Consider the following 14,491-nt stretch of genomic DNA (forward strand, 5'->3'; position numbering starts at 1 on the left):
CAAACTTTTGTAAGTAGTGAAGTTTAGATTATTAGTAAACTATCTAGATAGCTATTCCTTAAAGGACCTGGCACATCCATTTTAAGCTTTAATACATAATATTAGTTCAAAGAACCTATTTCCAGCTTTGACTTTCCACCAACTATAATTCTAGGAATGGCATTTATTTGGGCCCATGATTGCTCAACAATTTGTTTGGCTCTGTATATTAACTCTCTTTTCAGCCACCAGGTTCCAGATGCCATCAGGATGCCAGCCAGGCTTCCCTGGACTGAAGACCCCACCAATGTGTCCTGGAGCTCCGCTTCCCCAGAGACCCACCCTACTAGGGAAAGAGAGAGGCAGACTGGGAGTATGAACCGACCAGTCAACATCATGTTCAGCGGGGAAGCAATTACAGAAGCCAGACCTTCCACCTTCTGCAACCCACAACAACCCTGGGTCCATGCTCCCAGAGGGATAGAGAATGGGAAAGCTATCAGGGGAGGGGATGGGATATGGAGATTGGTTGGTGGGAATTGTGTGCAGTTGTACCCCTCCTACCCTATGGTTTTGTTAATTTATCCTTTCTTAAATAAAAAATAAATTTAAAAAAAGATAGAAAAGAAAAATCAAGATAGCAACTAAACATATAAGATAACACCATCTTATCACAGAAGTCTACAGAAATGTTGACCTTGTTTTACTGGTTGATCTTTAGGCTTTACATACTTAATCTCAACCTGGAAGATGATCCATCATCCTCTCCCATATATATCAGAAGTCATTTTCTCTGTCATCACGGGTTCATCCTCATTACCTGAGATTTTTCTGGGGCTGAAAAAAAACTCTGAGAAGTTTCTCATCAAGAAAATCATAGAAGCCATAATCATAAGGTCCAGGAAGTGTGTCAACTGCAAAAGATATTGGGGGGAGGAAGGTGGTGTTGAAGCACATGTATTATTATGCGCAAGGACCTGGGTTTAAGCCCCTACTCCCCACCTACAGGGAAGTTCCTTGGTCAGTAAAGCAGGCATGCTGGTGTACATCTCTCTCTCTCCTTTCCTCTTTGGGCCTTTTTTTGTTGATTTAATAATGACTGACAAGATTGTAGGAGAAGAGGGTACAATTCCATACAATTCCCACCACCACCATAGTTCTGTGTCCCATCTCCGCTGGAAGCTTCCCTATTCTTTATCCCTCTGGGAATATGGACCCAAGATCTTTATGGGGTGCAGAAGGTGGAAGCTTCTGTAATTGCTTCTCCACTGGACCTGGGTTTTAGTAGGTCAATCCATACCCCCAGTCTGTTTCTATTTCCCTAGTGGGCAGGGCTTTGGAGGGGTGGGGTTCCAGGACATATTGGTGAGGTCATCAGCCCAGGGAAGTCAGGTTGGTGTCACAGTAACAACTGCAACTTGGTGGCTGAAAAAGTATTAAGATATAAAGCAGAACAAATTGTTTAACAATCATAAACTTAAAGGTAAGAATATAGCAAATGAGATTTGGGGTCTCCATTACGAAAAAACTAGTAGGTCTATTTAAGGTATATTCCAAGGGGCCCATAACTTTACTAATTTTTGCCTGAGCCCAACAGGTAACATGCAGGTGGGTTAAAGGTATTGTCTGGGGAGATGGTGTTAGAGTTAGAAATAGGACTAGAAAGCTGGATCAGGGCAGAGAGTAGCTCCCAAATATAGGAAAAGTATATATGCCGTTGACCAGAAACCCCATTGATTTTATCTGGGGCCTATATTCAGTATAGGAGCCTATGTAACCTCTGCATCCTTGTAGGTCTGAGCTCTCATTCCATTCTCATAGCTAGGAACATTCTAGGCTATACTCATTTCAGGACCAGCCTTCCTTGAGTGGTAGAGTATGTTGACACAGCCTTCCTGCAGAGAGTGGGGCAATCCCTACCATCTTGTTCTACGTTGAGGGCAAGTTCCTGTAATGTCTCTCCTTTTCTTTTTTCTTTTTTTAATTCTTTATTTATTGGATAGAGACTGTCAGAAATCGAAAGGAATGGGGAGATACAGAGGAAGAAAGACAGAGAGATAACTGCAGCCCTGCTTCAACATTGTCAAATTTTTCCCTCTGCAGGTGGGGGCAATGGCTCAAAGCCAAGTTTTTGCACATTGTAACATGTGTGCTAAACCAGGTGTGCCACCACCCAGCCCCCACTGTGTCTTTCCTTTTCTTCTTTTTTTAATAATTCTTCTTTTAATATTTATTTATTTATTTATTTATTCCCTTTTGTTGCCCTTGCTGTTTCATTTTTGTAGTTATTACTGTTGTTATTGATGTCGTCGTTGTTGGATGGGACAGAGAGAAATGGAGAGAGGCGAGGGAAGACAGAGAGGGGGAGAGAAAGACACTTGAAGACCTGCTTCACAACTTGTGAAACGACTCCCCTGCAGGTGGGGAGCCGGGGCTCAAACTGGGATCCTCACCCATATCCTTGCGCTTAGTGCCACGTGCGCTTAACCTGCTGCACTACTGCCTGACTCCCTAATAATTCTTTTATATAATTTTCCCTTTTGTTGCCCTTGTTGTTATCATGTTGTTGTTGTTAGATAGGACAGAGAGAAGTGGAGAGAGGAGGGGAAGACAGAGGGGGGAGAGAAAGACACCTGCAGACCTATGTCACCACCTATGAAGCAACTCCCCTACAGGTGAGGAGCCAGGGGCTCAAACCGGAATCCTTATGCCAGTCCTTGCATACGCTTAACCCATTGTGCTACCGCCCAACCCCCTGTCTCTCCTTTTCTATCTTTCCCTCCCTTCCTAGTTTCTCCCTGTCCTATCGAATAAAACAGAAAGGAAAAAAAAAAAGGAAAAAATGGCCACTGGGAGAAATGGATTTGTAGTACAGGCACTGAGCCCCAGCAATAATCCTGGAGGCAGTAAATAAATAAATATCTTTATTCTCCTCAAGGAGATTACAATCCTGTTGTGAATACAATATTATAATATATTTAAACTCTGATAGGATATCTAGGTGCTGAATTGACCAGTATAGACAACACTTATTAATCTCCTCTTACATGATAGTGGTTTGCAAATATTACATCATCTAACCCTGACAGCACCCCCAAAAAAAATCATTATAGTGTTTAGTAATGGGAAAGTTGCGGGGGGGATGAAAAACAGGGAACTAATGAAGAGCAGAACTAAAATTAGTGCTCAGATTTAAGTGCAATATCTCATCTTTATCTTTTTTATTTTATTAGCTATTTAATAATGATTAACAAAATTGTAAGATAGCATGGGTATAATACCACACAGTTCCCACCACCAGAGTTCTGTGTCCTATCCCCTCCACTGGAAACTTCCCTATTCTTTATCTCTCTCTGGGAGTATGGAACAAAATTCTTTATGAGGTACAGAAGATGGAAGGTCTGACTTCTGTAACTGTTTTTCTGCTGGACATGGATGTTTGCAGGCTGATTCATACCCACAGCTTGTTTCTATCTTTCTGGGGTAAGACTCTGGAGAGGTAAGATTTTGGGACACACTGGAGAAGTCATCTGCCCAGGTAAGTCAGGATGGAGTTACAGTAGCGTCTGCAACTTAGTAGCTCAAAGGCAGTAAGATACAGCAGGACAAATTGTTGAATAAATAGGAAACCAAAGGTAGAAATAGGATAGATGAAAGTAGGGGGTCTTTGTGTGGGAAGAAGGTACGAAGTCTATTTTAGGTATGTTCCAAAGAGCTCATGAGTTTAGTAATTTTTACCTGAGCCTGACAGCTAACATGCAGGTGGACTAAAAATTTTGTCTTGGAACAAGATGGTTTCAGAGTTGAAACTAGGGCAAGAAAGCTGGATGAGTGCAGAGAGTAGCTCCCAAGCATGAGGAAATTATATAAATACTATTATCTATTTACTCCATCAGTTTGACCTAGGGCCCATACATATTCATATTTAGCACAGAAGCCTTTGTAACCTCTGAGTCCCTGTCAGTCTGCGCTCACAGTCCATGGTCACAGCTAGGAACATTCTAGGCTGCACTTATTTCAGGACCAGTCTTCCTTGAGTGGCAGGAATAAGATGACCCAGCCTCCCTTCAGAGACTAGGCAGTCCCTGCCATTGGTGCTTTACAATGAAGGAAGGGTACGGGAGAGACATGCAGGAGGGCTTATGATAGAAGTGAGCAGTGATGGTGGAGAGAGGGATCAATTAGAGGTCTAAACCCATCATATCTTTGTAGGAATCCAAAGACTCCCTGACTAGAGCCCCAGATGATGGAGTGGCCTGGTATTGACCAAAACGGCCATCATTAAGTGAACCAGTCTCTTGCCCTTATACAGTTTCTGTAGTCCTTTCTTTATCTGACAGGGTCAGACTTTCTCCCAGTTGTTAAATCATTCGGTGTCATTTGTTGTATCCAAACCAGTATTGAGTTTATAACTCTGTGGATATGAACAAATCACATTGATTTTTCTTGTTTTAATTTTCTGCTCATAAAATAGGTATAAAAACATCTGCTTTATACAGGTGCTTAAAAGGCGAAGTGAAAGTAAAATTTCATATTCAAGTGTAAGATCTAATTATTAGTGAATGAAAGAGATATTGAAGGAGAGTTTCACTCTGGCACATGCAGTGCTAGAAAACAAACTCAGGACCTCACATTTGAGATTTTTTTTTCTTTGAAAGCACAATGCCATTAGTCACAAATTTTAATTGTAAGGATTAAGAAGTGGTAATTGACACCACAGAAATCCAGAGAATCCTGCAAAACATCTATAAAGAACTATATGCCACCAAGCTAGAGAATCTGGAAGAAATGGAACAATTCCTAGAAACCTATGCACTTCCAAAACTGAACCAAGAAGAACTACAAAATCTAAATGCACCAATCACAGACAAAGAAATTGAAACCGTTATTAAGAATCTCCCCAACAACAAAAGTCCTGGACCAGATGGCTTCACAAACGAATTCTACAAAATTTTCAGGAAAGAGTTAATACCCATACTTCTTAAGCTATTCCATAAGATTGAAGAAACAGGAATACTCCCTTCCACCTTTTATGAAGCCAACATCACCCTGATACCAAAAGCTGATAGGGACAGAACAAAAAAGGAAAACTACAGACCAATATCGCTGATGAACATAGATGCCAAAATATTAAACAAGATCTTGGCCAACCGGATACAGCAACACATCAAAAAGATTGTTCATCATGACCAAGTGGGATTCATCCCAGGAATGCAAGGCTGGTTCAACATCCGTAAGTCAATCAATGTCATTCACCACATCAATAAAAGCAAAGCCAAAAACCACATGATTATCTCAATAGCTGCAGAGAAAGCCTTTGACAAAATCCAACACCCATTCATGCTCAAAACTCTACAAAAAATGGGAATAGATGGGAAATTCCTCAAGATAGTGGAGTCTATATATAGCAAACCTACAGCCAACATCATACTCAATGGACAGAAGCTGAAAGCATTCCCCCTCAGATCGGGGACTAGACAGGGCTGTCCACTGTCACCGTTACTCTTCAACATAGTATTGGAAGTTCTTGCCATAGCAATCAGGTAAGAGAAAGAAATCAAAGGAATACAGATTGGAAGGGAAGAAGTCAAGCTCTCACTATTTGCAGATGATATGATAGTATACATAGAAAGACCTAAAGAATCCAGTAGAAAATTACTGGAAGTTATTAGGCAATATAGCAAGGTATCAGGCTACAAAATCAATGTACAAAAATCAGTGGCATTTCTTTATGCAAACACTAAATCTGAAGAAGAAGACATCCAGAAATCACTCCCATTTACTGTTTCAGCAAAATCAATCAAATACCTAGGAATAAAGTTGACCAAAGAAGTGAAAGACTTGTATACTGAAAACTATGAGTCGCTACTCAAGGAAATAGAAACTGATACCAAGAAATGGAAAGATATCCCATGCTCATGGATTGGAAGAATAAATATCATCAAAATGAATATTCTCCCCAGAGCCATATACAAATTTAATGCAATACCCATCAAAGTTCCACCAAACTTCTTTAAGAGAATAGAACAAACACTACAATCATTTATCTGGAACCTGAAAACACCTAGAATTGCCAAAACCATATTAAGGAAAAGAAACAGAAATGGAGGCATCACACTCCCAGACCTTAAACAATATTATAAAGCCATCATCATCAAAACAGCATGGTACTGGAACAAAAATAGGCATACAGACCAGTGGAACAGAATTGAAAGCCCAGAAGTAAATCCCAACACCTATGGGTATCTAATCTTTGATAAGGGGGCACAAAGGATTAAATAGAAAAAGGAGGCTCTCTTCAATAAATGGTGCTGGGAAAACTGGATTGAAACATGCAGAAGAATGAAATTGAACCACTTTATCTCACCAGAAACAAAAATCAACTCCAAATGGATCAAAGACCTAGATGTCAGACCAGAAACAATCAAATACTTAGAAGAAAACATTGGTAAAACACTTTCCCACATACACCTCAAGGACATCTTTGATGAATCAAACCCAATTGCAAGGAAGACTAAAGCAGAAACAAACCAATGGGACTACATCAAACTGAAAAGCTTCTGCACATCCAAAGAAACTATTAAACAAACAGAGAGACCCCTCACAGAATGGGAGAAGATTTTCACATGCCAGACATCAGACAAGAAACTAATCACCAAAATATATAAAGAGCTCAGCAAACTTAGCCGCAAAAAAGCAAATGACCCCATCCAAAAATGGGCAGAGGAAATGAACAAAACATTCACCACAGAGGAGATACAAAAGGCTAACAAACATATAAAAACTGCTCTAGGTCACTGATCGTCAGAGAAATGCAAATTAAGACAACACTAAGATACCACCTCACTCCTGTAAGAATGGCATACATCAAAAAGGACAGCAGCAACAAATGCTGGAGAGGATGTGGGGACAGAGGAACCCTTTTACATTGCTGGTGGGAATGTAAATTGGTACAGCCTCTGTGGAGAGCAGTCTGGAAAACACTCAGAAGACTAGACATGGACCTTCCATATGATCCAGTAATTCCTCTCCTGGGGTTATACCCCAAGGATTCCATAACACCCAACCAAAAAGAGGTGTGTACTCCTATGTTCATAGCAGCACAATTCAAAATAGCTAAAACCTGGAAGCAACCCAGGTGCCCAACAACAGATGAGTGGCTGAGAAAGCTGTGGTATATATACACAATGGAATACTATGCAGCTATCAAGAACAATGAACCCACCTTCTCTGACCCATCTTGGACAGAGCTAGAAGGAATTATGTTAAGTGAACTAAGTCAGAAAGATAAAGATGAGTATGGGATGATCCCACTCATCAACAGAAGCTGACTAAGAAGATCGGAAAGAGAAACTAAAAGCAGAACCTGATCAAATTGTAAGTAGGGCACCAAAGTAAAAACCCAGTGGTGAGGGGTAGACATGTAGCTTCCTGGGCCAGTAGGGGGTGGGAGTGGGCGGGAGGGATGGGTCACAGCCCTTTGGTGGTGGGAATGGTGTTTACGTACACTCCTAGCAAAATGTAGACATATAAATCAGTAGTTAATTAATATGAGAGGGGGAAATCAATTGTATGTCTCAAAGTTTCTCAAAAGACAAACTGAATCTTTTTAATATATAGGCTGTGTATTTGATATGCGGACTCTCTCAAAAGCCTAGACCAAGTAGATTAGAAGCATCCAATAGCACAGCTATATACAAGATACTGGGTAATGTACAGCAAACCATAACAAAGGGACTTTTCAAAGTTAACCCAATTAACAAATAATGTGATGATAATATTAACTATCGATTGTCTTTTTGAACCCTAAGACAGCAGGAACCTCACATCTTTACTATAGAGCCCCTACTTCCCCCAGTCCTGGAACCCTTGGATAGGGCCCACTTTCCTGTATGCATCTCCCAATCCGAACCAAATAATATTGCATCCGCCGATCACAACCTAACCAAAGCAATGATTGCCACCTCAATATGCTTCACCTCAGACTGTATCCAGAGACTTCACGTGTGGAATGACAACCCTTCAACTTCATTCTAGAGGGCTAGAGAATGGGAAAGCTACCATGGGAGGGGGGGATTATGGGGATTGGGTGGTGGGAATTGTGTGGAGTTGTACCCCTTCTACCTTATGTTTTTGTTCACTAATCCTTTCTTAAATAAAAAATTTTAAAAAAAAAGAAGTGGTAATTGGTCAAACCAATCCATATTGGTTTTGAATTATGCAGATGCTGGGTTTTAAATAAAGGTACCCAATAGCAAATTCTTTTAACACTGTTCAGAATCTAACCCAATTTGAACAAAATTCAACACAGAAGGCTAAGAGAATGATAGTGCAATTATAATAATTAAACTAATGGCTTAATTTTACAAATCACTTTAGTTAAACAATAAATTCTAGATTAAAAATTATAAAGCTACATAAAAATTAATCTATTTTACTACCTGAGATCAAAACAGATTTTATATTTCATATCTAAACATAATTCTTGGCACTGAGATTAATCTGATTTCACGTGACATATTATGTCAAAATTTTCCAGGAAAAAAAAATTGAACCCTGCTTTAGAATGTTACAATACATATTTACATAATTTTATTTATTTATTCATTCCCTTTTGTTGCCCTTGTTGTTTTCTCATTGTTGTAGTTATTGTTGTTGTTGTTATTGATGTTGTCGTTGTTGGATAGGACGGACAGAAATGGAGAGAGGAGGGGAAGAAAGAAAGGTGGAAAGAAAGATACACACCTCCAGACCTGCTTCACTGCCTGTGAAGAGATTCCCCTGCAAGTGCAGAGCCAGGGACATATTTACATATTTTTTTCTTAAAAGACCAATGACAAATTTTTGAGGTTAATAGTCCTGTAATGGGACCATGATATTATTAATATGAAAATTAAGTCTTCCATTTATACAGAGTGTTCCTGTATGGTGAAATATGAAAATGGGAACTACCAGAGGGATAAAGAATAGGAAAGCTGTCAGGGGAGGGGATGGGATACGGAGATCTGGTGGTGGGAATTGTGTGGAGTTGTACCCCTCTTATTTTATCTTATCCTATGGTTTTGTTAATGTCTCCTTTTTTAATAAATAAAAAAATAATGAATAAAAAAAGAAAATGGGATCACAGAGTTTATGTACATACATCAACAATCCAGAGTCCAGAGATATTAAGCTCACTTTAAGAAACTCAATCTACTCGTTTTTGGAGCAAAGGATGCAAAGTCATAGTGTATAACAAATGTGTATATATATATATATATATATATATATATATGCTCCAAAATTAAATTATCCTACATAGGCAATAACTACAACTTTTAAAATAAACAAACCCATCTAGATCTTTAGTGTGGCTATGCAGTGTTTTGCCTTCTGGCCTTGAGATTTTAAAGAAGTAACAACCTCTTCTCTCTTGCCTCTTCTTTCAGTGCTCCACTCCTAATTCCCTTTTTTCATGACCATCTTTGGCATGACTTCCAGATTCTGAAAGCAAGACAACCTGCTACAGCAAATAATCAGAAACAACATAAAATACAATGCATGAAAACTAAGAGTATGAACTAAGAAAAAATACTAGGAAGAAGGTCAAGCAACAATCTACCTTCAAAGAAACAGAATGGACATAAAAAAGTGGTGGGGGGAGGCTATTATACTTAGCCCTTCTTCATTATCTCCTCATTAGAGGTGTATGAAACCAAATTTTCAAACTCTGAAAAGGTTAGGACTTTGAAGGAAGAACTAGAAAACTGAATAAATGATGAAGTACAGCACTGGCTTTAGCTGTCAATGAGTTTCTGTGTTCTGGCATTAGCAATGTCAATACGATAGCTGTTGGTGTCGGCCTTTTCTGTGATTCGTTTGATTTGTTGATTTTGAACATCAATCTCATTGCCCGTGTCCGGGGCCATGTTTTTTAGATTCCCTAGGATACTGCCCACTTGAGTCAGGCTCTCTTCCATTTCATCTTCTCTGGCATCATTAGTAATATGTTTTATCTATCCACCAGTTACTCCCGCCCTTGCTTGCCTTGACCGACTGTCACTCGGCCTGGCTGCTTAGATACGACATTGCCCGGAGAGCTGTCTCCACCATCTCCCCATGTACTCCTATAGGCCTTACCAGACTCAAAGTTCTTTGTCCTATTACATGGGCAGACACAAAGGCCACAGCACTTGAGTTCTTTTGTTGTCTTCTCTGCCTCTCTCATGTCTTTATTTATTTGGTCCATGTCTTCTTCTATGTGGTTTAGTTGTTCTCCTTGTTCCTCAAGCATAGTGATAGTCTTGATTCCTGCATCCTGAGACTCAATGGCTAAACCAAGGGTTCTCCTTGTACTTTCCAGAGACCATCAGTAACCTGGTTAGCCCTCAGTTGACTTTCTTCTGGTAATTATAGCAATAACTATTGTCTTCTTAAACCCTAAGACAGTAGGAACCTCCTGCTTCCTCCCTTAAAGCCTCTATTTCCCCCAGTCCTGGAACCTCTAGGGTGGGGCTGGCTTTCCTGCAGGCTTCTCTCAATTCATACCAAATGATATTGCATCCACCGATCCCAACCTAATCAACGCAATGAGTACCACCTCAGCATGCTTCATTTCAGACTGTGTTCAGAGACATCAGGCATGGAATGTCAACACTTCAGCCTCATTATTCGGGTGAGACCTTTCCTTTCATAGTATTCTCTAATTCCATTCCAGGAGGTTCACTTTCTAACAAAATCCCAAAACCTAGATATAGACCAGGTCCCATAAGATAGAGCATATGTTCACATGTATCCATAAATTAGGGCAAAATATATACCTGAAAGCAAAAGTACACAATAGTCTGCAGTGAGTCAGTATCAAGTTCATAATGAAATAGTGTCTACTTAGACTTAGATATCCTCCTCACCTACTTCCTATTACAGTTCTCTCACTCACTCCAAAGCTAACCTTAGCAAAGCAAGGACTGCAAAAGCTGAATAAGGGCAAGAGACTGGCATACTTTAACAGTGACTCTTTAGTCACTATCAGACCACCCCATCAGCCGGGGCCCTAATCGGGAAGTCCTGAGATTCCCAAACAGACATGATGGGCCTAGACCTCGAATCAATCCCTCTCTCCATTGTTACCGGTCATTCCTATCAGGGACAACACAATAGACCCTCATAGGACCTTGTCCTCAACTTGGATCAACAATAGTAGAGAATGTTCCATCCTCCGAAGGGAGGCTGGACAACATACTCTATGCTACACCTGAGGAAGATGGGTCCTGATACTGGGGCAGCTTGGAACATTCCTACTTATGACCATAGAATGTGAGCTCAGATCTATAGGGATGCAGAGGTCACATAGGCTCCTAAACTGAATATGGGCCCCAGATCACATCAAATCAATGAAGTTTACAGTCAACAATATTTATACACCTTTTTCCATATTTGGGAGCTACTCTCTTCCCTGACCCAACTTTCTGGTCCTTCTGCCAGCCATGACATCACCTTCCCAGACAATAATTAGGATCCACCTGCATATCAGATTTCAGACACAGGCAAAAAAAAAAAAAAAAAAAAAAACACTAGTATAGCCACAGGCCCTTTGAAATATAACTAAAATATGCCCACTAGCTATCTAAAAAATGGAGGACCCCCCAACTCTTCATCTGCACTATTCCAGTCTTTAGGACCATGATTGGTCAACAATTTGTTTGACTTTATATGCTAAGTCTCTTTTCAACCACCAGATTCCAGATGCTAGCATGATGCCAACCAGACTTCCCTGGACAGACAACCTCATCAATATGTCCTGGAGCTCCACTACTCCAGAGCCCTTCCCCACTAGAGAAAGAGAAAGACAGGCTGGAAGTATGGATCGACCTGTCAACACCCATGTTCAGCGGGGAAACAATTATAGAAGCCCAACCTTCCACCTTCTGCATCTCACAATGACCTGGAATGGGAAAGCTATCAGGGAAGGGGATGGGATACAGAGTCCTGGTGGTGGGAATTGTGTGGTGTTGTACCCCTCTTATCCAATGTTTTTCTCAATGTTTCCTTTTTATAAATAATAATAATAATTTCTTCTGATGATAAGTTATCCATGATGAATTTAAAATCTTGATAAGCACAGAAATGTAGGTATACAGCCAGTTCTGCCACTCCTCTCAGGCAGCCACAGCTCGGACACCCTCAGCTACGGACCCTTCATGTGCATGCACGCGTCCTCCCACATTTGGGAATTTAATGCTCCATCCAGCATTCTACCTCCTAAGATGCCATATGTCAGTGTTTTAGCATAAGGTCTGGCTATGTTACCCTTGTTATTTTTTTTTAATTTTTTTAATATTTATTTAATTTATTTATTCCCTTTCGTTGCCCTTGTTGTTTTATTGTTGTAGTTATTATTGTTGTTGTCGTTGTTGGATAGAACAGAGAGAAATGGAGAGAGGAAGGGAAGACAGAGAGGAGGAGAGAAAGCTAGACACCTGCAGACCTGCTTCACCGCTTGTGAAGCGACTCCCCTGCAGGTGGGGAGCCGGGGTTCGAACCGGGATCCTTATGCCAGTCCTTGTGCTTTGCGCCACCTGCACTTAACCCGCTGCGCTACAGCCCGACTCCCACCCTTGTTCTTATAAGGTTAACTTTAAAATTTAAAAAGGATTATTCATACAACAGTGAAAATTTAAGAGTGCCCAGAGATAAGAAAGCTAGCTAGAAGATTGAAGCATGAAGTTCAATGGATAATGCCATGAAACTAAGCCAGCTGCCAGTTGCTGCTACAAAGTTTCCACGCAGAAAACTATCAGAGCTATAAAGACAGGACACTATAGACTGAACTAATGATCTCTCCCTATCCCTTGGGTCCCCATCCTGGTCAATGACACATCCACCTCTCATTCACATAGATGGGAAACTCAGAAGTCAACTCAGGCCCTATGCTTTTCTTACCTCCAAATCACTAAAATCTATGGAACTCAGCTACTTACCACCTCTATGGCTCTCCTTCTCAGCCAATAAGAATGGCTTTATCATGCAGGGTAGGTCCTCTCTCATCTCCCCTGTCAATTAAGGCAGTAGTAGCCTTAGTGTGGAAATCAGCTTCATTTTCTCCTAGTCTCAGTTCCTCAAATGTAATCCCTATAATTAAGGCAGAGTAGGCTATCCAAGACATTAAATTAAATTAAATCTGATTGTTTTTCTACCTTTCTGGAACTATTTTAAATTCTCTTGTGATCTAGAATAAAATCCAAACTCTTTACAGTGCTGGTAAGGTAAAGTGCCCTGCTCTACTCCTTCCATGCAACAAGGTTAGGGTGAGGGAATGACTGACTTGTCCCCTGGTCTAGCAGACTATTTAATATCCACATGCAATCAACTGCCTGTGTCATTTCCTCCACATTCTAAAAACAGACTGGGAAATATGAGTCTCTAAAGATGCTTTGTGATGCAAATGACCCTCATCAAACAAGTTTTGGGAAAACTACACATCTTTTTTTTTTCTCCTGGAGACTTTAAGATGTGCTCCTTTCAGGAAATCCATTTAATTTTGCTTAATCCTTTATTAAAGCATTTGATAATAAACCTTCTCATTCAACTAGAATTTCCTAGAATTTATATACTCTAGAAGTAACATCTTGTGAAATGTATCTTGGAAACTCCACTCCAGAACATGTTGTTTTTTTTTTAAGTGTGGTATTTAGTCAATCCTTCGTCTTGTTGAGTTACTCACCTGATAAATATTTATATAAATATAAATATTTATATAAATTTATATTTTAAAAATATTTAAAAATTTATATTTAAAAAATATTAAAATTTATATTTAAAAAATTAAAATATTTATATTTATATTTATATAAATATAAATATTTATATAAATATAAATATAAATTTTTAAAAAAGGAGTTCTTTTTTTTAAGTTTTTTTTAATATTTATTTAATTTATTTATTCCCTTTTGTTGCCCTTGTTTTATTGTTGTAGTTATTATTGTTGTTGTCGTTGTTGGATAGGACAGAGAGAAATGGAGAGAGGAGGGGAAGACAGAGAGGAGGAGAGAAAGATAGACACCTGCAGACCTGCTTCACTGCCTGTGAAGCGACTCCCCTGCAGGTGGGGAGCCGGGGTTCGAACCGGGATCCTTATGCCGGTCCTTGTGCTTTGCGCCACCTGCGCTTAACCCGCTGCGCTACAGCCCGACTCCCATAAATATAAATATTATAGTGGATCTTTGGTTCTAATTTTACTAGTTCTATCTGCTATATAATCAGATGGATATAGGATACATTTTCTTATAAGTATTTCCAGCAGAGATGCTCCTATTTTTCATGACATCTAAATCCTTTAGTAGTTGCAGATGCTACATTAAATAAGCACATGTTCTGTGTTGCACATTATTCTGTATTGCACAAAGATTCAATAAGACTCCAACGAATTTTGTTTGGTTTGGCTGGTTTTGCCTCCATGGTTATCACTGGGGCTCGGTGCCTGCACTAAGAATCCACTGCTTCTGGAGGCCATCTTTTTTCCATTATTGTTGTT

General features: G+C 39.8%; 1 pseudogene; it reads right to left on the reverse strand.

The window, feature by feature from the left end:
* Positions 1-9,748: 9,748 nt before the first annotated feature.
* Positions 9,749-10,339, reverse strand: LOC132534070 (synaptosomal-associated protein 23-like; annotated as a pseudogene).
* Positions 10,340-14,491: the final 4,152 nt, after the last annotated feature.

Source organism: Erinaceus europaeus, chromosome 17 (genome assembly GCF_950295315.1).
Source record: "Erinaceus europaeus chromosome 17, mEriEur2.1, whole genome shotgun sequence".
NCBI classification, from domain to species: Eukaryota; Metazoa; Chordata; class Mammalia; order Eulipotyphla; family Erinaceidae; genus Erinaceus; species Erinaceus europaeus.